This window comes from Leopardus geoffroyi, chromosome A1, assembly GCF_018350155.1.
Source record: "Leopardus geoffroyi isolate Oge1 chromosome A1, O.geoffroyi_Oge1_pat1.0, whole genome shotgun sequence".
NCBI classification, from domain to species: Eukaryota; Metazoa; Chordata; class Mammalia; order Carnivora; family Felidae; genus Leopardus; species Leopardus geoffroyi.
In genome coordinates, this window is record NC_059326.1 from 8,354,850 (window position 1) to 8,378,327 (window position 23,478).

Here is a 23,478-nt window from a genome sequence, read left to right on the forward strand (position 1 = left end):
CATGTTCCCCGGGAGAAAATTGTTCAGCTGATTATGTAATTGATCACTTGACGTCACTCAAGAATATTGATGATCATTTCAACAATTTGGGGTTAGTAAGAAAGATAAAGCTGTATGTTTAAATGAAAGAAAACAGGTTTCTGTTCATTGAAGTTAAGAATCTATCAGTAAAGATTTACAGCAATTTTTTAAGGGATTGTTTTGTAGGTTTGCTTATTGTAATGTTCTAGAATGTTTTATTCATCACTTGTTTTGCCTGCTAAAACCTGTTTAAAATGTTTTTTAATTTAAAAATTGATGAGACTTGGATGGGTGGCAGAATGCCAGGAAAGCCCCAATTCCTACAGTTGCCTGCATACTGTTATTCTGAGATGCTGTTATTGAACCGTTTTAGCTAACAGCTGAAACATGATTCTCTCCCAGGAGGATTTTAGCACTTCTAATCTTTTGCTCCATCTCTGCCTTCTTTCAGCATTAAGGAGCCTAATTCTGATCAGGGTCTATGTTTCCCCCTAGATTATACATTCTGAAGCCAGGAGGCTATGGCTGTCCTTCAAAGAGTTGCCCTCATATGCTTTCATAAGACCATCTAGTTAAGAGTGGTTAAATAATGAGATTTGGATTTGGCCACATCAATATGGAAGCCTAAAGGGAGGGTAGGATTGCGGGTAACGTCATCTAGAAGTTCAAGCTACATTTCCATGTGGACATCTTGGCTCCACCGTCCTCCGGATCCTCTGGCCATCCTACGGATGGCTGTAGCAGTTCCCAGCCTGTCATCTCAACACCCTGTCCAGACAAGAGGAGAGCTATTTCTTTGAGGTACCATAAGATTGAGGGAAGTCTTTTTCAGAAATCCCCTGGAAGGCGCTCTGTGTGTGTCTTTGGTCTAGCTTGAGTCATAGGCTCATTCCTGAACTCCTCTTTGGGATGCATTGGAGGAGAGGTGAAGACCTGAGCAAAATCAAAATTTTATTAGGAAGGAGGTAATACATGCTGGGTGGATGACCAAAACAGTACCCATACGCTTCCTGTTATGTCCCCGGTACCTGGAACAATGCCTGGCACATAATAGGTCATCAGTAAACATTTATCAAATGAATTTTCTCTTTTATCTTGTTTCATTTATCAAACTCTGTGTTTGCTTTTTAAAATTAATTAATCTCACATTAATTAATTTTTTATTGAAATAGAGTTGACATATATATTTGCTTTTGTTTCCTGGGTGATAAACATTTATACGTTGCTTGTTATTGTCTTTTTAAAAAAATTGTCTCACTTTTAAATGCTATTTAGGGGTGCCTGTGTGGCTCAGTTGGTTAAGCGTCCGACTTTGGCTCAGGTCATGATCTCACGGTTCATGGGTCTGAGCCTCATGTCGGGCTCTGTGCTGACAGCTCGGAGCCTGGAGCCTGCTTCAGATTCTGTGCCTCTCTCTCTCTCTCTCTCTCTCTCTCTGTCCCTCCCCAACTTGTACTTTATCCTCTCTCTCTCTCTCAAAAATAAATAAACTTAAAAAATAAAAATAAGTAAATGCTATTAAAAACTAATTTATATAGCCTGTTGCTATTTCCTAATTAATAGAATTATTAAAAATAACATAATTAAAACAATTTGATAGGTATGTGTTTACATAATTTCGTCAGCATATCCTCGTGTAGGGGCTCATTTTTAGTAAAGCTAAGAAAGCAGATCGGATCCATTATTTATAACTTGTAAGCCAGAGGAAGTATAACAGAGACTGTCCTATTCTAATGATGGCGTATGGTAGGAACCATAAAATCTCACCGTACTTGTTGACACTTGCTCAGTTAAAAGAAGTGAATTTAGTGTGAGATTACTATAAATCCTGTAACTGATGTCGTGATGATGTTGCTTTGGTAAATGAATCCGTAAGAAGATACACAGGAGCTTCCCCACCGATTTGTAGTGTGTAGCATGTGTATAGTTTATCTCCTGATGTCCTAAACTGTAAGTAAAGTCTTATATTGCTGATGCCGTTGTCGGTTTACTTAAAATAAATTTCGTCTCCAGGTAATAGATTCGTTGGCTGATTCTCTACCCTGGTGCTCGTTGTTTGGTAGGCAGCGTGAGCCTCAGAGATGCTGGCTCCTTTGTTTCACCACATCTCAAAATGTGTTTCCTTTGCATTTGGAAGTGAAGTTACTGACGTCCTGAGTATAGACATGGCCTCTGTGTTTTCTCTAGTTATGGCGCAAGGTTTGCGCTTGATCCTTTGAGGGATGACTGGCGGATTAGGGTACGTGCTGTGTGGCTCTGAAAGAATTTCATTGATATACGCGAGGATCAGACTTACTATTTGGTGGGCTTTTGCACAGTGGCTCAGAATGCTTTCAAACACTGGAGTGGTGGCTTAAAAAATAATATATATTCTTCACGTGACTGGTGGCAGATAGGAGAACTCGGGTGGAATGGCCTTTCCCCAGGTCACTTCTGGCAACGGCAGGGAATAAAGTTTAATTACTATTTAAAACCTGCTTTTCTTCCCCCTCACTTTCATGCTCCTCTGTGTTATTAATCCCATTTAGAATTAATTTAGAATTAATCCCATTTAGAAGTTCAAATTTTAGAATCTGAATGTGGAGCCACACCTAGTGTTAAAGGCAGGGAAAGGTCTGTGGAATACCATTTTATCTCTTAGAATGTACATTTCATTGGTTTCCACCAGACTTCTCCTGGACCGTTATTTCATGTACGGGTGATAGGAAACGTTGATGTTAAAAACTTGACCTGGGGGCTCCCCTTATTTGCATATATTCGTGAAACGTCATCGCTGCAAATTTGAGAGAGCGAGTGTCTCCTAGACAGGCTGTGTGGCCCTGTGTGCTTTAAGAGAGGGTTTTTGATGATCTTTGTTAAATACTAAAGTCCCTGGATGGTCTAGCAGAAGTTGAAACTTACAGTGAGAACTCTATAAATTGAAGTGAAAGAACTTCCTTTTAGTGTTGAGTGCCCCATGGACATTGACGGCAGGGATGTATCTAAACACCATTGACATTGCTTTGTGGTTTTCAGGGTCAGTGCTCAAAAACCCATGAGAGGACAGAGAAGGTAGAGGTGGATGAATCGATTCAGGTCAGGGAGGCAAGAGGGCAAGAAGGTGAAGGCATTTGTACTGATAAATAAAATAAAATAAAAACAAAAACAAAATAAAAATAAAAATAAATGCACGCTCTTCTATCTGAAGTGATAGATCTTGGGGCTGAGGTAAAGAAATGAAACCCAGGAAGGCTACAACTTATTGGAAGAAGACAGAAACTTCTTCAGCTACTGAAAGACTCCACCGTTTTCATCAAACACTTAGGCATCTTCTGCTGAAATTTTATTTCACCAACGTTTGGTCTTAACATTTTTGTTCAACACATTTTGGTTAATAATATGATTTAAGGAAGAAATCTGTATTCATTATGTTTAATTCATACCAACTCTGAAAAATATGAAAAAAGCATTTACTGTTGGTGAAATGGAGTTCTCATTTCCCTCCTGTCTGATTATTATTGTTTCCTACTTGCATATTACTCCAGGATAATGTGAAAATATAAAACACATTTTATCAAGATCAGGATAAATCTAGCAAGGTTGATCCTTGAATATTTATGAAACAGAGCAGTAAATGAATAAAGTAAAGCATTAATAAAGTTTGTTGTTCTATCTTGGATTTTGTGAAATGGGAAAGCAAAGTCCAGGAATCACGGACTCTGACAATATTCATGCTAACAACTCAGATCGTAACACTGTGTTTATCCACCAAAAAGCAAAGGTTAGAAGAAAAAGGAAAATCAAATATTGAAGGTCCATGTATTTTATAATAGGAAAAAATAAACTTTAATGTAACATGCATATTTTAGAAAATTTGGGTAAGTATATAAAAAGGGAAAGAAAAACTCGTTTCCATTGGTTATACTACTCAGCAATAATCACAGATTATGTTTTATTATTATATAATTATGATAAATATTATTACTATGTTTTGAATATTTTATTCCAGATTTTGGTTTTCTGTACCTATTTTTCCTTTTATTATGGGGGAAAATTTTAGTAAGTTTCATCCATTTATATTATTTGAAAAGATTAGGTAGACAGTTGAAGGCGAGAAAGATGATAATTTCACATGGTTAATAGTACAGTATGGTCTGTTGTTGAGAGAAATCTTATGAAAAAGGTTGAGTTCTAGAATAGACTATAGTTACATATTTGTTTTTAGAATTAAATGTTTTTGAAAGAACAAAGTCTATAAAAAATGGAGTGCTTTTGGAAATGGAAAGGATCTAGCATAGCCAAGGTGATTTTGAAAAAGAATATAATTTGAGGACTTCTACCACTAAATTTGGTATTGGCTTAAGGATGGACATAAAGATCAATAGAACACAATAAAAAGTTCAGAGATAAACCTCTACATTTGTGATCAATTGATTTTTGACAAAGAGGCCAGAGTATTTCAATGAGGGAAGGGTAATCTTTTTAACAGACATTGCTGAAATGATTGGATATGCGTATGCAAGACGATGAACTGAGACTGTTATTTCATACCAAACACAAAAATTATCTCAAAGTGAATCATGGACTTCAGTGTAAGAGTTAAAACTGTAGAACTCCTAGAAGGTTGCTTTTCATGTGTGACCTTGCACTAGAAAACATTTCTTAGATACGACATTCAAAAGCATGACCCATCAAAGAAAATATTAATATATGAGACTTCACTAAAATTAAAAACTTCTGCTTTTTGTTTTTTTAAATTTATTTTTTAATGTTTGTTTTTGAGAGAGAGACAGAGTGCAAGTGGGGAAGAGGCAGCGAGAGAGGGAGACACAGAATCTCAAGCAGGCTCCAGGCTCTCAGCTGTCAGCACAGAGCCTAATGCAGGGCTTGAACCCACAAACCGTGAGATCGTGACCCGAGCCAAAGTCTGACGCTTAACCGACTGAGCCACCCAGTGCCCCCAAAACTTCTGCTTTTCAAAAGATAGCATTAGAAAATGAAAAGACAAGCCACAATTAAACGCTTTTGCTTTGCAAAGGATTTTTTTTTTAAGAGGCTGAAAAGACAAGCTCCAGTCTAGGAGAAAATATTTCTAGACCACGTATCAAAAAGTGGACAACATCTGGAATACATAAAGAACTCTCAAAACCCAACAGTAATGAACACATAATCCAATTTGAAAATGGGCAAAGGACAGGGACGTGAACAGACTGTATAGACGATACAGAGACTATCCAGATGGCAAGTAAGCACGTGAAAAGATGGTCGGATCATTAGCCGTATGGGAAGTGCACATTAAAGCCGCAGTGAGATACCTCTCCACACCTATCAGAATGGCTAACGTAAAGACAGTAACCATACTGGATGCTTCTGAGACTGCACAAAAGCGGGACCACCGAGGTACCACCGGTGGGAATGTGAAATGGTATAGCCACTCCAGAACCCAGTGCAGTTTCCTGTAAAATAGCGTGTGTTCACCACACAGCTCCACAGTTGCGCTCTTGGGTATTGACCCCAGAGAAATGAACTCTTCCGTTCACCCATAAACCTGTACACAAATGTTCATAGCCGTTTTTTTGAGAAGAGCAAAAAAGTAAAAACCACCCACACGTCCTTCATGGGTGAATGGTGTAGTAATAGGGCCACACCATGGAACGGTATACAGCAATGGAGAGGAACAAACTATCAGTACCTGCGACAACTTAGATGGATCTCCAAAGGTTAAATATTCTATTAATACAACATTCTTGAAATAAGTTTCCCCAAGGGGGAGACTGGGTCAAGAATACTGTTGTCTGTAAAGACAACCCACCGATTTTCCTGATGTGCAGGAAATACACAAAACCTGCTGTGATTATTGGAAGGTATGCCATTTTGTTAGATTCTTTCCCCATATATATATGAATTAAAATTCTAAGATCTAGTAGAATTTTCCATTCACACCTTTTGCTTTTTTAGGTAAGGGTTTGCTTGGAATGACTACATTGATTTACCATCAGTGATTGAATTTTGACTTTAGTCATTATATATTCGAGAGGGTTCTTTGCCTTTCCTGTGATAGATCCCCCCCTCCTTTTTTAAGTGACCTCTATGCCCAACGTGGGCCTCAAACTCATGATCCTGAGATTTGAGAGTCACGTGCTCTGCCTACTGAGCCAACCAGATGTCTCTAGTCATTATATGTATTTAAATGAATGAATGAATGGATAAATTGCTCTATAGTAGGATTTATTTTAACAGTTTTGGTTTGGGTGTTTTAATAAAAGCATCATTCATATTTTACTTTTTATCTTGTTTTGCAGTGATTCTAGATAGATAGATAGATAGATAGATAGATATAGATATAGATAGATATGTCATCTGGTAAACATTAGTCAGAAAATTTGGTGAGACATAGACTTTTGTGTTTAACCGGATTGAAAAATGTTCTTGGCGACCGAATGATGCCATGAGGCTGACAAGGAGAACGTTCGTGGTATTTACCTCTGTGGATGAAGGCGAGAACAGTGAGCTAACACTGAGTGTCGACATTTTTGAAGCCTGTGCTCCAACTACTGTGCCAGATAGTCTCCTATCTGCCCTCTTTCTGGGGGTTAAGTGTCCTCCAGAAGAAGACATTGAGGCTCAGGAACATTTAGTGGTTTCCCAAGGTTCGACAGCTGATGAGTTCCTGAACTGGGATCCAGACTTGCTTCGGAGAGGCAACAAAGTGTGGACCATAAGCAGGCTTTGGGTCAAGTTTAGGAGTATGACAGTCTTAACCATCTTTACTCTTCTTTGGCTGTGGATGGCCCTGATGTATAAACAGGAAGTATGTACAGAACATACCTGCGTGGATCCCTTTTAAAGATGAATAGTAAATACTGTATTTCAGAGTAGATAAATATCTGATTATTTGACATACATTCAATAAATAGTTTTTGAGGCCTTAATTGGTCCCAGGCTGTATTTTGGGCAGTGGGGATATAGCAGTGGATAAACCAGACCAAAATCAAGGAAAATAAGTAAACTATCTGTATAAGTAAACTATATGTAGATAGTGGTAGGGGTTATGAAAACACATCTAGAAGGGAAGGGTGATAGGATGTGTTGGGACAGGTGTATATTTCGAGTAAGGTCCTTAGGGAGAGCCTCCCAGAGTCACCTGAACATGATGAAGAGTGAGGCTTGTAGATATGTGGAGGAAGGAAAAGGTATGTGAAGTTTATGAGAGACATAGACTGGTTTTTAGGACTTTAGATGAATAATCACCATGGGCCAGAACAGGTTAGGAGTAGGTGAGCTTGGGTGAGGAACTGACATTTCCCTTGGCTTTGAAGTCTGCAGGGTGTGGCAGGTTAGAGACCCAGGAAGCTAGTCTGGTGGGTCCAAGGTATAGAAGTCGGGACACGAGGGTTTGAGTTGGAGGTCAGTGAGTTGAGGAAGGCCTTGGGTTCCTGCTAGGGAGTTTGGCTTTCATTTCGTAGATAATAAACCATGACTGAAGGGATTTGATTTATGTAGTTGACCTGGTTGGATAGTTGCCTTGGGAAGTTTAATCATTCCCATTAGGTTTTCTAGAAGTAGGCCTTTTTGTGGTCTTAGCTGTGCTTATTCTCTGGGTCACCTCCTCATTATTGACTATATATTCTTCCTGGTACACTTGCCCCTTTGGTACATTTGCCCCTTTTGGCCCCCTGGACACTACGAATTCCTGAGTTGCCTCCAGTCTCTCTGGCCACAGCTCTTTTCTCATTTACTCGGGAAATATTTACTGAGAGCCTGCTCTGTGGCAGACCTCACGCTGGATATGGAGGACAAAGCCAGGCTTTGGGGAGCAGGCATGAAATAAATAATCACACACACCCCTGCATTATATTTCAATTTTGTTATGTCCTGTGAGGGAAACTCACAGAGCACTGAGGAAGAGGGTTTGGGGCTGGGCTGCCTGAGACCAGAGTGATGTTGGGCAAAAGGAAGGGGGAAGCGTTCTGGACCAAGGGGGCATGTGCTGAGGCCGAATGATGGGAACGAGCTTCATGCACTAGGAGAGGAAACAATGTCTGGTGTGACCGCAGAGCTATGAGGGAGCATTCTCTGAGGTCTGTCCCTAACCTCTTCTCTCACACCACTCCCTCTCAGGGCTGTCATCTGGGCCCTTATTTCCACCTTCTTCCTTCCCTCATCACCTCCAGACTTCCTCACCAGGTAGCTCTACTCACGTGCGAAAGGCATGAGTAACTTACATGTGCCAAACTATGTGAAGTGTCTGCTCAGGGACCGCATATGTACTTGGGGATCTGCTTATCTACATGTTTTTCTCCTTGTCCCTACACACCTTTCCACCCTCTCTTTCCTATCAAAACACAGCTCAGGTGTTCCTCTTCTGCAAAACCTTCCCTGCCCGTATATCCTTACCTGTCATCTGTGGCGGAACGGATTAATCCTGGGATGACCCTACAGAACACTGTCCATTCTTCTGTTAACATTGTTGGTCTGTACTATTGACCATTGTATGTTTGTGCTCTGAGTGGATTGAGTCTTTCTAAAGCTTAAATCCCTGTGCCTTGCGTGATATTTGGACTTATAATTGTACTAAATAACTTTTATGAGCAATACAAAAATAGATCTTGAAACACTGATGAAAATGCTCTAAATAGGACAATGAAAGTGGAAAGGCAAGAGTAGTGTCTGATACAGAATGAGGGCATGTCAGATGAAGAAGACCATCTATCTGATTTTCCCTTTGGCATCTTAATCAGAAATGCTGTCGATCGTCATTCTGGTTGGAGGCCCTGCATAGTTCTCATGAAATCTGAAAAGCAAGAGATATTGCGAGAGAGAATTGGTCCCTTGAGATACTACAATCAACCTTTGCGTCCCATCCTTTGCTTTTAAGATTGCATTGTCAATGTCTAGGGCAAAGGGTAAGGGATAAACCACATTATTTGAAAAGATTAATTAAAGAAAAAGAAATAAAATTGTATGCTAAATTGACCTCCTCCCCCCACCCACCCACCAAGAAAAAAAGGAATTGATTGTGAAGTCCCATACCCAAGAATCCACTTGGAAGTAATTAGTGTTTACCACCAAGGGTGCTTCATATAATCCATTTATTTTAATTTCTTTTTAATTCTTTGTGATGATGGAGGTGACAGGCTCATTGTTCACTTGTTCTCAGCTCTTCCCAGGAGGGTAGCTTCTCACATGCTCCCCATTCTGTGACAGGCTTCAGAAAAACCAGAAAGGATTTCGTGATGGTAGCGTTCCATTCAAGGGGGGGAAACGTGGCATTTAGGGGTTCCCTTGACTTGCACAGATGATTGAATCAAGACATGCATTGCCTGCCCTGGAGAACTTAGACTCATTTGCACAGTGGCATTTTCTCCTAGCGTTGTGCTAGCATTGGGCTTGCAGGTACATGCTCATTATTTCTGACTTTCTAATTATAACTAAATCATCACAGATTTGGGGGAGCTGCCTAGTTATTAGGTAATTACTCTCACTGTGTTGTAGGGCGTCTGAAGTTGTAATAAAGCTGAAGTGTGCAATGAGTATGGGTGTGTGTTGTTGTCAAGACTTCCACGTTTTTCCTTTTCCCCCAGTTTATGTGTGTATTGCAACCATGTGTTAAACACAGAACAGTGCTTTGTGCTGCGTGTTGGGATTTGTATTTCAAGACAAAGGGTGTGGGTTTTTTTGTTTTTCTCTTGGAAAGAAGGGTAGCCATGCCTGGAGAGATGTGGGAAAAAACATCAGACTCAAAAATGCTCTAACTTAGGATTCTCAGCGTTTCCATAACCAGTAGCAAAATGGACCATAGCCTCAAGGAATAGCAAATGGAAAGTTGGCACGAACACATGAAAATACTCCCTTTAGTGTATGCGTGTGTTTTCTGCTCTTAAGTGGAGTTTGAGCAGGAGAAGGCGTCTATATTCTGCGTCTTGTAGTGGGAGTGGATGAGGTTGGGGGGAGGGGATGCAGGATGGTAGGGATGATACTCGACCAGGGTCTTGGCTAAATTTGTCCACACCTGCATTCCGGTGTTTGGTTCAGAGGACTTAGCAAAAACAGTTTCTGTGCAATGTAGCAACTTTTTATTTATTAGACTATAAAGCATCGTAGCGTCCCTGGAACAGCGTCCGTTTTGGCCATGCAGCTTCACTCCTAGTGATTTATACTCTGTAACCACCCAATGGCCTAAATTATAGGAGCTCTTAGTGGTTATATTGTAATTCTAGAAGATGGATTGGAGGAGACCTTACTGATACATCTAGACAAGTATATTTCAGACATCAGCGATGAGACTGTATTCATGATTTTTGCTCTCTCTGCTATATCTGAGAACTGCTTGCACTATTAGTTACTTAATAGCTTTTCTCCAGATTAAATCCTATGTTTGGTTTAGCTTCATCCTAAGCATAAATATCTCGATTTGATGATGTTGCTGCTTGGACTCTGGAGCCAGATTGCCCGGTTTCTGATTCTGGTCATAGTCACCCGGAGCAGGATGGAAATCTCTCTGTTTCTCTGTTTCCCAAGGGCAAAATGGAGACAATAATATTATTGGTCTTAAATGGTTTTTAGGAAGAGTCAGTGGAAAAAAAAAAAAGAGTGAAAAGCAGTTACAATAGTACCTTGCACGTAAGCGCACGCAGCGTATCTCTCTTTATGATGTGTTTTTGTAACAACCATGAAAATACTTATTTAAAAAATCGCTTTTATGCCAGTTAAGGTTAGATCACATTCTACTAACGGGGGTGGGGGGTGGGGGGTATGTGTTTTGCTTTGAGAAGCACTGATCTTGTCATCTGGTCTCCTACATTTTTTGTGCTTGATTCTCTCCCTCGTGACCCTGGACTGAGGCCACGGGGGAAATCCACCCCATCTTCGCGAGCCACGATTGTTGGAACATCCTGCCTCCACGGGGCCCCGGAGCTTCCTCCCGTCTCTTCCAGTTTACCCGTTGACATCACAGAAGCCACCTCTGACCTCTCTTCTCCATTATAGTCTCTTGCATAATTGAAGGAAGCCGCCCCATCTCTCGGAGTCTTCTCATTTTCATCCCTATAAAGTGTCAGCTTTTCCTCTGAACCAGCCCCGTGCTATCCCTTTACCTGGAAAGACGCTGTGGGAGAAGAGATTTGTCCTAGGACACATGGCACACATTTTGCTGTTCCTAATTAGTGTTCGTAAATCCTGCAAGCACCTGGAGCCTGGAAGCCTCCAGTGTCTCATCAGATGCCAGAGTTGCAGGTGAGAAGGGGATAGAGCCAATATTTCCATTAAGAGGCAGACACGGGAGTTTAAAGAGATCTTGGAGAACTGTACATGCGGGTGCCTCTGTGAAAGGGAACTGAGAGGCAGGTCAACTTTTTATTGTACACTCTCTTGTCTCTCCAGTTTTATAGAGTACAGCGTGTTACCTATTAAAAAACTCTGCCTGCACATACAGACGAGCAGAATCATAGGCTATTGGCACTGGGAGGTATCTTTAAATGTGTATATATGAACTCATATAACGTAATATGAGTTTTTGTAAATGCTAAGCTCCTGACTAAGGGAATGAAAAGGTAATCAGGGCAGGAAGTACAAGTAACAACAAAAGCTCATCTCTGGCAGGTACCCTCCCTCAGCCGTCTGCGTACCCCATTTGGTCTGGTGGATTCTTACTTTTTCTCTAAGGTCCAGGTCAGGTGTTATTTTCCCTGGAAAACCTTTCTTAGCTGCTAACTCTCTCCACCAGGTTGGAGCCAGGGTCTCCCTTCCTCTTCCCTGATCATCCTATACACACTTCCAGACTCATGAGTCATAGCCTGTCGTAATCATCTCGTTACCCCTCAAACTCCGTACCCGAAACTCCTTGAGGGAGGAGCTGTCTCATCAGTATTTAGAGCCCTCTAGGCCAAGGGAACAGCAAGTTCAAGGGCACTGAGGCCTGGCTGATGTCATCCTTCTAGAACAACTGCCAATCCTAAAGTAATAACATTTTAATCCAAAGCCTATCTTTTATAGCAAATCATACCTAAGTTCTACCCTGAGTTCATTCTTTAGTTCATCTCTTTGAAATTACATTTTGAATCATCTGATGTGGATGGATGAGAAATTCACGGGGTGGGGCATTGTTTCTTTCCCCACCCACCTCTTTCCCGCCTTCTCACCTTCCCCTTTTCCTTTTCTCCTTTGTTCTGTAAGAATCTATTATGTAAAAGACATTATCCAGACATTCGGGGGACCTAACCCAGGAGCTTAGGGTCTTGAGATGAACCTTATGTTCAGGACTGCAGTACAGAGAGTGCGAAAAGCCACAGGAGAACGCTTGCTGGGTTCTAGGAGGATTCACAGGGTGGAGAACTTCCATCTAGAGAAAAGCAGGGACAGCTTCATGGTGGGGAACCCCTTTCTTCCACAGGTGGAATTTAGCTGGGTGCTTACTTGTGCTCGTGGTTGTAAAGTCAGTGGGTGGGGGTGGTGGGCATTCCCAGAACAGAAAACCGCACAAGCAGATGTCTGAAGGCAGGATAGCCTGGAATGTCCTGGGGGACCAACAGCATTCCATATGGCCACAGAGGAGAATGAGTGGCACCCTTGGAGGGGGAATCAGTGGGTGGCTGTGGAGGTTCTTGAATGCCAGGTGAGGAGTTGGACTTCCTTCTTCGGGCAGTGGGGAGCCACTGCAGATGTTTAGGCATCGATGTATCAGAACTATCGTCAGGGTCAAGTATCCAAACTAGACGAAAAAAATTAGTTTGGAAAGCTACTCAGTGAGTCAGCCGGGAAGAGGTGTTTTGTGTCGGGAAAAAGAACGGGCAGAGGCAGGAAGGAGCCTCTTCCTGGCCACGTGATGCTTTGATGACATCTTTCAGGTTTCCTTCTGTGCCCAGTTCAGCGTAGAAAGTGGCATAGGGCAGGTATAGATGGGGGAGCACCAAGACAACAGTAAGAATGGTAATCTGTTCCCAAGACCTGAAGGCAAAGCCTTCGGTTAACTAACCTGATCTATGGTTAGAAGAGTCGTGTTGTTCCCAGGTGGGGGCTGAGTCATTATGTCCATTTCTATTCGTTTCGGCATACCTGGTGATTTTGCTATGGTTTTCGTAACAAGCGATTCTGAAACTTTCTGAAATGCAGCACTACAAGTGCCCCAGGAAGCACAGGGCCTCCCAAGACACTGGGTGTTGCCGGTTCCCTGGAGGAGCTCAGAGTTCAGAAGCATCAGAGAGAGACTGCATGAGTATTGAGATACCCTCCAAATGGCTTTGAACACTACAGCTGGCTAAATGGGAAGACAGGTTCAACAGGCTTTCCGTATGAATAGAACATGATTGTAATTATTTATAGCCTCAAGTTGAGGCTTAGTTTCTGCCATGTGCAGATTTGCAAATTTTTATGACTCAGAGAAGTATATCACAGAGCGAGGATCCAGAGAGACGTGATTTTGCCTTTGCTAAAGACTTAGGATTTTGCATGTGCAGCAAGTAAGTCACAGTTTGTTTTCCAGTGATGGGCAAAAGGCACATAGAGTGAGGTGTTGTTGGGAGCTTTTAGGGCTTTTCAGTTGCTTTTTTAGGGCCACTCTTCACTGTGTAACTTCTGTCTTCATTACCGTCCTTTCCATGGGCTGAATTGTGTCCCCCATTCATATGAAGCCCCAGGCCCCAGTGGGGTGGTATTTGGAGATGGGGGCTTTGGGAGGTACTTAGGTTTAGAGGAGGTGATGAAGATGGGGCCCTCAGGATGGGATTAGTGCCCTTATTCAAAGGGCACCAGAGACCTTGCTCTTTCTCTGTGTGCCATGTGAGGACATAGTGAGAGGGAGGCCGTCTGCAAGTCAGGATGAGAGTTCTTCCTAGAAACCAAATCAGCTGGCACCCTGGGCTTGGACTTCCAGCCTCCAGAATTGTGAGAAAACGCATTTCTGGTGTCTAGGCCACCCTGTGTGTGGGTGTTTTGTCATGGCAGCCTGAGCTGACTAATACGGTCCCAACATAAGCAGGATTTGTGAGAAGTACAATGGAGGGTTCTAGATCGTGTGGTTAGTACATAGAAATGCTACACCATTTCTTTTTGAGGCTGTGTTAGTGATGCAATTTTGGCATATAAATGTCAGCTAGAGACAGGCCGAGGGTGAAAACTGGGGTCTGTTTGTGGGACAAATTCTAGTAAAAGGGAGGGCATACTTTGCTTAAGAATTAAAAAAAGCCCTTGGAACCTGGGGCACTGTATGCTTTAGGTATGGATTCTCCCAGCCATTTGGGTATTTAAGCAGCTTAACTCACTTAACTAACGTAACTAGCTTAATGTTTAAATATACCCTAAGATTGACACATTGGTCGCTTTGTGATTATTGCCAGGTTCAGAGGCCAGAGTCCTGTAGCAATAAAAGAAGTACCCAAGATAAAACCATTGAAAACAGAGAAAAGCTCAAGAGAAGTTTCAGAGTGTTTCAAAGAGGCACAAATCCAGCTGTCAGTTTTAGCTCTCCTAAAAATCCTCTATTCCCAATGTCTGAAGCCCAGCCTTGCATGTACCAAGTTCTGTTTAGCAAATGGGTGGAGGGACTGGTGGAGGGAGAAAGCAGCTCGTATCTGTATGCGGAGGTGGTCCCAGCTGCGTTCTTGTACCTCCCAGATCTGAAATACAGCGGGAGTCCCCAGCAGGTGGTTTCAAGGGTCTCTGACGCCACAGCCCTCTCGGAAGAGAACACATCATCAGCCTTTCACTGTCCTAGGCTGATACAGTACCAGGCAGCATTTCATGGGTTTTATTGCACTTTTTTTCCCCCCCTAATTTGTACAATAATGAGCTGTGCTTCTGTGGCATTTTAGGATATAGAAAGACATATTGAGGAATTCTGTAATCAAAAGAAAATTATCCGTAGGTATCTTCAATTTGAAGCCACACAACTCCCCCACAGCAATTCAAGCCGTTAGAGAGTTACATTCTTTTTTTTTTTTTTTTAAGATTAAATAATATTAACAGATAGCATCTACCTACCGGGAATATTTTAAGCAGTAGGGGAATTTAGGACACAACCTACCCAAAACTCATCTCCTTAAAAAATTTGCTGTGCTTTCCGTGAAGGCGAGTGTTAAGTTCTCGAGAAATCGTCAAAACAGCTGAGCTGCTCAGTCTGTAGGCATTTCCGCGGCGGGTCTTACCAAAGCGACGGAGGAGCGTCAGACCTGTGCAGTCCAGGACGCTAGCCACTAGCTCACATGCAAACTTAAATTTCATTCGTTACAGTTAACTACAACACACAGTCCAGTTGCTTAAGTTGTACCAGCCACTTTTCAAGTGCTCATTAACTACAGTAGCCGGTGTCTGTGAGACAGCACGGCCGTGGAACATTTCTCATCACCGCGGTTAAGTCCCGACAGTGCTGTGCAAGACCATTTTCTCTGCCCTCGCCGAATTTTAATCTATTTGAGATCCAGAACAAAAAAAAATGTGGAAAGGAGATGACAAAAGAAAATGTTATTAACATTTTATCAGCAGTGTCTCAGTGTGGTGTGTGATTGAGTACTAGAGTAATTTATAGGTGATAAATGACACACGATGTGAGACGGAGGTGATCAGAGAAGAGTGGAGATTTTTATTGGATGTTAAAGTAACTGGTTAGATTCTGGTAGGCAGGGATGAAATGGGAGGCGTTCTACGAGAATGGATTGAAAGTTTTTGGGGGGAGGGGCGCCTAGGTGGCTCAGTCGGTTAAAGCGGCCAACTTCGGCTCAGGTCATGATCTCACAGTCCGTGAGTTCGAGCCCCGCGTCGGGCTCTGTGCTGACAGCTCAGAGACTGGAGCCTGCTTCAGATTCTGTGTCTCCCTCTCTCTCTGACCCTCCCTCGTTCATGCTCTGTCTCTCTCTGTCTCAAAAATAAATAAACATTAAAAAAAAATTAAAAAAAAAAAAAAGAAAGTTTTGTGGGGGAGGGGTTCAAGGGGTGACACTCTAAGATGTGTTTGAGGCAGGAGCAGTTGGATCGTTTCTGGGAATTGGGGCAAAATGAAAACGTGGGGTCTCTTGTTACAAAATTATGAAGAATTTCCAGGCCATGACAGCAGAGCATTAAGCCAAATGTGGGGCCCTGGAATTGGTCATGGCCTGTGAAGCTGACCCTGGCTTGAGGGATGGTGCATATGCTAAATTGGCTAGGTTCTAATGACATCTGAAGATGAGTATTTTTTTATACATTTTTTAAATGTTTATTTTTGAGAGAGAAAGAGAGCGGGGGAGGGACAGAGAGAGAGGGAGACGCGGAATCCAAAGCAAGGCTCCAGGCTCTGAGCTGTCAGCACAGAACCCGATGCGGGCCTTGAACTCACCAGCTGTGAGATCATGACCTGAGCCGAAGTTGGATGCTTTACTGACTGAGCCACGCAGGCGCCCCAGAGATGAGTATTAAGAGATGTTAGCAGAAGCTCTAGCAAAAGTTAAAACTTTTATTTGTTCTTGGGGCGCCTGGGTGGCTCAGTCTTGATTTTGGCTCAGGTCATGATCTCACGGTTTCGTGGGTTCGAGCCTTGCATCAGGCTCTGCACTAGCAGCTTGGAACCTGCTTGGGATTCATTCTCTCTCTCTCTCTCTGCCCCTCCCTCTCACACTGTTTCTGTTTCTCTCAAAATAAATAAACTTAAAAAAATTTTGTTCTCTGTACTAGCTTTGCCATCCTGTGGTGTGGAATATTCATCATGGGTCGATGTTGGGGGCCAGAGCCCTGCTCTTCACCCAGTGACTTGTCCTTCCATCCTAAGCACGACACTGAGGATAGTGTTATTTTTCTAGAATTGATGAAAAACATGGCTGTGTGAAGCAACCCCTTCATCCCTCCTGATTGCAAGTATTCTCTCTTCAACGAAAACGAATGATGGATTTATGTTTTTCACTAAATTTGGGATGTTTTCAGCCATTATTTCTTTCTTTCTTAAAATTTTTTAATGTTTATTTATTTTTGAGAGACAGAGAGAGACAGAGCACGAGTAGGGAAGGAGCAGAGAGAGAGAGACAGCACACACACAGAATCCGAAGCAGGCTCCAGATGCAGGGTTTGAACTCATGAACTGCGAGATCATTGACCTGAGCTGAAGTCGGTGCTTAACCGACTGAGCCACCCAGGTGCCCCCAGCCATTATTTCTTAAAACACTCTTTTGGCCCACTCTCTTTCTCCTTTCCTTCTGGGACTCCAATGGATAGGACTGTTGGACCCTTTCTTATTGTCCTCAGGCGCTGTTGATTTTCTTCAGTCTACTTTTTCTGTGTTGAGATTGTGTAGATTTTCTTGTTCTGTCCTCAAGTTCACTGTCTCTTTCCTCTGTCATCCCACTTTATTATTGATCCCATCCACTGAGTTTTTTATTTCTGTTACTAAATTTTTCAGTTCTGTTTTTTCATTTTTCTAAAGAAAACGTGTAGTTTCTTGCTGAGGCATTTTCATCATGGCTGCTTTATAATTCTTGACAGATAATTGCAACATATTATTTATCTCCGTGTTAGTGCCAGTTGGTTGTATTTTCTCAAGTCAAGTTGTGATTTTCTTGGCTCTTGGAATGATGAGTGATTTTCAATTGTATTTTGGATGTTTTGGCTCTTTTGTTACGAGTCTCTGAATTCTATTTAAATATTTTATTTTGGAAGGCAGTCGTGCTTTTCAGGCTTCGTATACAGAACCTGACCTACTTTTGTGGGCCACGTTCTAATGGTAATTTAATTCTTAAGTGTGCTTGGTGTATCCAGTGCCATGGGGACTCGCACTGGTCCCTGCTGTGATGCTTGAGGGGGGGCAGAAGTTGCTTACACAGACCAGGACACTTTGTGCCTCTCCATAGGGGAAGAGTGTCTCTGGTTCGTGGGGACAATGATGCTTCCTCTGACTGGCTGTCGGTTGTGTTGAGATCCCTTTTACTAGTGCTTCCCAGGTATGCAGCGTCTCTGGATGAGGGAGGGAGTCTCCAGCCCACGGTAACAACGCAGCTTTTCATGCCAGATGACTTGTGGTGGCAGGATTCCAGCCTGGGTGGATGGATATTGATATTGTTGTGGGGGGATCCCTCTTGCCACTGCTGCATGGCCCCCTGTGCCACTAGGTGGAGAGGGGAATCTTAGGCCCTCAGGGGACAAAGATGCTTCCTAAGTACTTTCTGCAGTGGAATTAACCTTGTTGGACCTACCTCCCTCTCCCCCTCCCCCCTCCCACCCCACCATGTTTCTCAGTGGAAGCTAGTATTCTTGCCTAACGGGGAGGAGAATCCTTCCACTGGCCACTTACTGTCAGCAAGGGTCTCTCAGTCCCCCTTGCTTGGCTCACATGGTGTTGTCTACAGGACAACCTTGTGATTCAGGGGAGGAATGGACCTATGTAGATGCCCTCTGTTGCTCGGTTGAGAATCTGGAAATGCCAGGTCTGTTTTGCCTTCTGCTTCTGGGTGGGACATCCTAAGGCACCCTGCTGTTCTGTTGTTCCTTCAGTCCTAGGGTCCCTAACCATCCGTTGAACACCTTTCAGCATTCTGCTTTGGGTCACTCTTGCTTTATTTCCAGGGTTCATTACCAGTAACATGTTGTAAAGCAAAACAGCTTGGAAAAGAATATAGAAGGGAAGGAAGATAAAGAAAAGAAATTAAGTTGATCAAATGGATTTTTTTTCTTTTTTCCTTTTTTTTTTTTTTTTTTAACTCTTGGAAATTATGAAGTCCTTGCAAGCACTGCTCATAGTTAGTGGGGAGGAGCAAGGAGAAACGAGTCTATGCCATCTTGTCCAGACTCGTATTTTTTGCGTAGCTTGCATTTCTTTTCTGTTTTGTTTTCTCCTCCTTTTTTTTTTTTTTTTTTTTTTTTTGCCTGAAAAGCTTTGAGAGCAACCCTGCAATCAAGCAGTGTCCTCTCATTCTTGGGTACAAATGTATGGAGCCCGGCTGTATCTGACCATGGTGACAACTCCAGTAGACTGACTTTATTTTGCTGGTGTAGAGTCGTTTCTTTCTAAAAACATAAAAACAAAAGTTTAAGTCCACAAGCTTGGGCAATAAAGGAGAGGGAGGTGCTACTGCGTCTGTGCAGCGGGGCTGAGTTTGCACCACCTTTTCTCTGTGGCACCATAATGCGGTCAGTGCTTGTCCTAGATGAAGGGGAGTGTTGTGGCCATCTGGTCTCCCAGTTCCAATCACTTGACTCAGTCAGTGAACTACCTGTAGCCCTCAGTCAGGCGACTATCTTTAGATTATCTGGAGGTAATTCTTATACTTGGGGGCACCGAAAAGGAATGGAAAAAGTGGGGAAATCACTTTAAGATTAGTGGGAATTAGCACCGGAGCAGATGAGAGCCCTACCTGATGGCTGTCTTTCCTGTAGAATATGGCACGTACGTTGCCTTCTGCTTGGAAGGATAAACCAGCATCAACTTTGTCTTGTTAGACAAGACGTGTTCCATGAGTAAGATTTATTTCATTGGATACGTTATTGCCAAGGAAAGGATTTCATTTCTGCTCCTTATCTTAGATCCTCTTTCTAATGCTGAGAGGAGGAGACAAGAGACACGTTGGTTGCCTCTAGGTCATAGCACAAGTTGGTCAAGCCAGGCAGTTTGGGATCAGTTTTGCTTTTTACCCAGAATCAGAACGTTGTGCTTAATTACTCTGACACAAGAAGCTGTTGACCATCCCTAATGCAGAAGTCAGTGGGATTGAAGATTCCTTAAGAAAAGAATTGGAAATGTATTGACCCTGGCTCTACTCATTGAATGATTAAACAGTTACTGAATTCCTGGTGAAGGTCCTGTATTTCCTGTTTTATGTAAGACTAATATTTTCATTGAATAAATGAAAACGAGTTTGATACTAAGGTGTGTAAACACATATAATCATTTAAAATATTTTAAGAACTGACGTTTGATTGTCCTTCATGAAGAAATACTAATGGTAGGCTACTTTTAAGCTGCTTTAACATTCATGAAATATTTAGTACTATTTTGTAAATCCTAACTGCCATCTGGGCAACTTCCTGGGACTCGGTTTTTCTGTGGTGGGTCTTGCTGTTCCCACACTGAGGGCCTCTCACACCGGTGAGGGAGGCCGTAACGTGCCGTTAAGGACCCTGATCTGATTCCATGGCATGGCATTGAATCCTACGTCCACCCTTTACAAATTTCAGGCCTTGGGTAAGGTACCTCATTTCTGGTTCCTCAGTTTCCTCATATATAGTGTGTGGAAATACAGAAGTATTTTGAGCCTTAAATGAGACTATGTATGCAAAGTACTTAGAACAATATCATGCTAATAGCAAACACATACTAGGCGTTTTTCTTGTGGTGCATGGTTATGGGTATTATGAAACCAAAAGAAAGTAGATATGGTTGTGGGAATTAAGATACCAAAGAGAAAGCCACCTTGGCATTGTTATTCATCACCAGGATCTTGATGCTCTGGACGAGTACTAAAAATGCTGCGTACTAATATTTAGCTTGATGTCTTGTTGCCCTGCCTCCGTTGATAGCACCTCGCTTTGGTTGCTGTCTTCCCCACATCTGATACCCTACCTTCCCCCTTCCTTCCCCAGGGGTGGGAATTCTCCGATTCTCATTATTCTTCATAACAATCAAGTCAGAGACAAACTATGGAAGACACAAATCCCTATCCAATCTGTTTCTAAAAGGTATGGTTTAAAAATAGTGGGCACTTATGACAGCTAATTTTGTTGTACTTTGTTATTAAGGGAAGATGATGTTAATGCCAGAAGAGTAATAAAAAATCAATTAAATTCATTTAGGGAAATTAAAGTGCCGACAAGTTCGTAATGGCTTTTCTGGTTGTTAAATGAGATTGACATGGATTACCAATTGGTAGTGGACAGAAATTTGCTGAATTTACTGAAGTATATTTCCATTAAAACGACAGCTGTGTATAAGAGCCATCACCAAGGCATTTCGTCACGGGGCCCGTGAGTGTGAAGGAGAGAGCTAATCAAATAAGACAAGTCGTACTTAATTTTAATTAGGTAAATTCCCCTTCACGTTTTAATCCCGTAAACTCAGTCATGGATGGTGTAGAAGCTAGAGGCCAGGCATCTCATTGTCTCATGCTGGTTTCTTTTTCTAAGTTATATAAAAAAAATCCCATAGAATTAACTTTTGTATTTGATTATGCATTCTGAATTAACCTCTTTAATGAAAATAGTTTGTCATCTTTTCAGTGTTTGAAATTTTGTTTCAAACACAAATCATCTTTACAAACATGTACTGAAAATTTTATAGTATAATTTGCAGTGCAAAATGAAATCTGTTGTAAGGGATTTATATCGGTGAAATTGTTTAGATGCTGACCTAACAATAGAGTGTATTCTAGAATATGATTTCTGTAGCCCATTAAAGCTTTTTTAGTTCTATATGTGCTGTTTGTTGTTCGTTTTTTGGTTGCTGCAGTGTGGGGATAAATGGGATTCTGGTCTTTGTTAGTTCATTAGATTCTTGTTTTACTAGGATATTGGTGGCTGGGAAGTACCTGATAATCAAGATTTTGTTGAAATTTTCTTCCACTTAAATATACAGCATATATAGCATATGGCTATTTTTTGGTTGATGTCCATAAAAGCGTAACTTATGAATTCTGCGGCAGCCTGTGAGTTTTAATGAACATTTTGGATAGATTACTGTCTTTGAATTGCTCTGCTAAACACAAGCAAGATACAAAGATGCATTTTTATTTTTAAAGGCCTTGCTTTTAACTTGTCAGTAATGGGAGAGGCAGACAGAGAAACAATAGTACAAAGCACGAGTTGATTAGTTCCAGACAGGGACAAAATGATTTCGGTGGAAATAACTGAGAACTGCTGCAACTTGACCTAGGAGCTTGACCTGAAAGAAGGATTTTGATGCACGGAAAGTAGGTGGCAGGGTCCTTCCAGGCTGAGAGCGCAGTGTGAAGACAGGTGTGAGTGAGGGCCCCAGTCGGGAGTGGTAGAACTTTGGTATAGTGCAGGGCATTCGAGTGGGAGCCTTAGTTAGGAGGAGCTGAGTCTGGAGACCCAGGCTCGGTCACTCAGACACTTCTCAGCACGTGCTGGGTGCCAGGTGCTGGCTGCATGGGCCGAGGCGACAGTCCTGGTGGACGCACCCCTGCTCTCTGGGGCGCTGAGCTGGGGGAGGTGCAGGGTCTGGCCGGGAGGGAGACGTGAGAATTAGGGGGCTCTCATGTACTTTTGAGGATGAGAGTCATACGATCTGACGAGGGCCTCGTGAGGAAAGGTCTGGTGAGCTGAGTCGGGGAAGGTAGGGCAGAGGAAGAGGCAGCAGACGCAGCGAGGAGGGAAAGAGAAGCCTGAGGTGAGGAGATTTAGGGAGCAGGCCAGGGGGTGGAGCAGGGAGGGAGCAGAATCGCCCACGGTGCGGAGATCTGGAAGGTCTAGGTCAGTCACGAGCCATCTCTTTTTATTTTATTTTATTTATTTATTTTTATTATTTTTTTATATATTTTTTTTCAACGTTTATTTATTTTTGGGACAGAGAGAGACAGAGCATGAACGGGGGAGGGGCAGAGAGAGAGGGAGACACAGAATCGGAAACAGGCTCCAGGCTCTGAGCCGTCAGCCCAGAGCCCGACGCGGGGCTCGAACTCACGGACCGCGAGATCGTGACCTGGCTGAAGTCGGACACTTAACCGACTGCGCCACCCAGGTGCCCCAAGCCATCTCTTTTTAATACGAGAACCTTGGGGCGCCTGGGTGGCTCAGTCGGTTAAGCGGCCGACTTCAGCTCAGGTCACGATCTCGTGGTCCGTGAGTTCGAGCCCCGGGTCAGGCTCTGGGCTGACCGCTCAGAGCCTGGAGCCTGTTTCCGATTCTGTGTCTCCCTCTCTCTCTGCCCCTCCCCCGTTCGTGCTCTGTCTCTCTCTGTCCCAAAAATAAATAAACGTTGAAAAAAAAATTTTAATATGAGAACCTTTTCGAGGGAAAAAAAAATGTTTGTGAGCTGTGGTCTCCAATTTTCTCATCTTCAGATGAACTTCTTTTCTGTCTGATGTAATAAAAGTAGGTGCGTTTGAGACCAGTTATCTGTGAAATAGAGGATGGTCTTTGAGCAAACCGGTATTGTGTTTTATCCGCTAAAACGTGGTCGTCTGGGCACAATAGGGCAACAGCAGCACTGAGACAGCTATCAGTTATCGTGTAGGTAGAGGGAAGGCCTTCCCTGTTCCCTGGGTGGATCCATGCGCTTATTGCCGGGCTGGCTTGGGAACATGGGGGGTATTGTGTGGTGGGGTGCAGCCCTGCGTGCCTTGCTCTCTCCCTTTGGGGCTGGGAATGGAAGCCCGTCATGATCCTTCCGTAGCACTTCTGTTTCCTTACTGGGCGGGTTTGGAGTGTGGGGTCCTTCTGTTTGGTAACAACAAAAGGGAAGCAGAAGAATGTGGAAGAAGTCAGTGTACGGGGACATGGTTGGCGACTTGCCCGAGAAGAACGTAATACGTATCTAAGGAGTTTTGGTTTTTTTTATTTTTTATTTTTTTT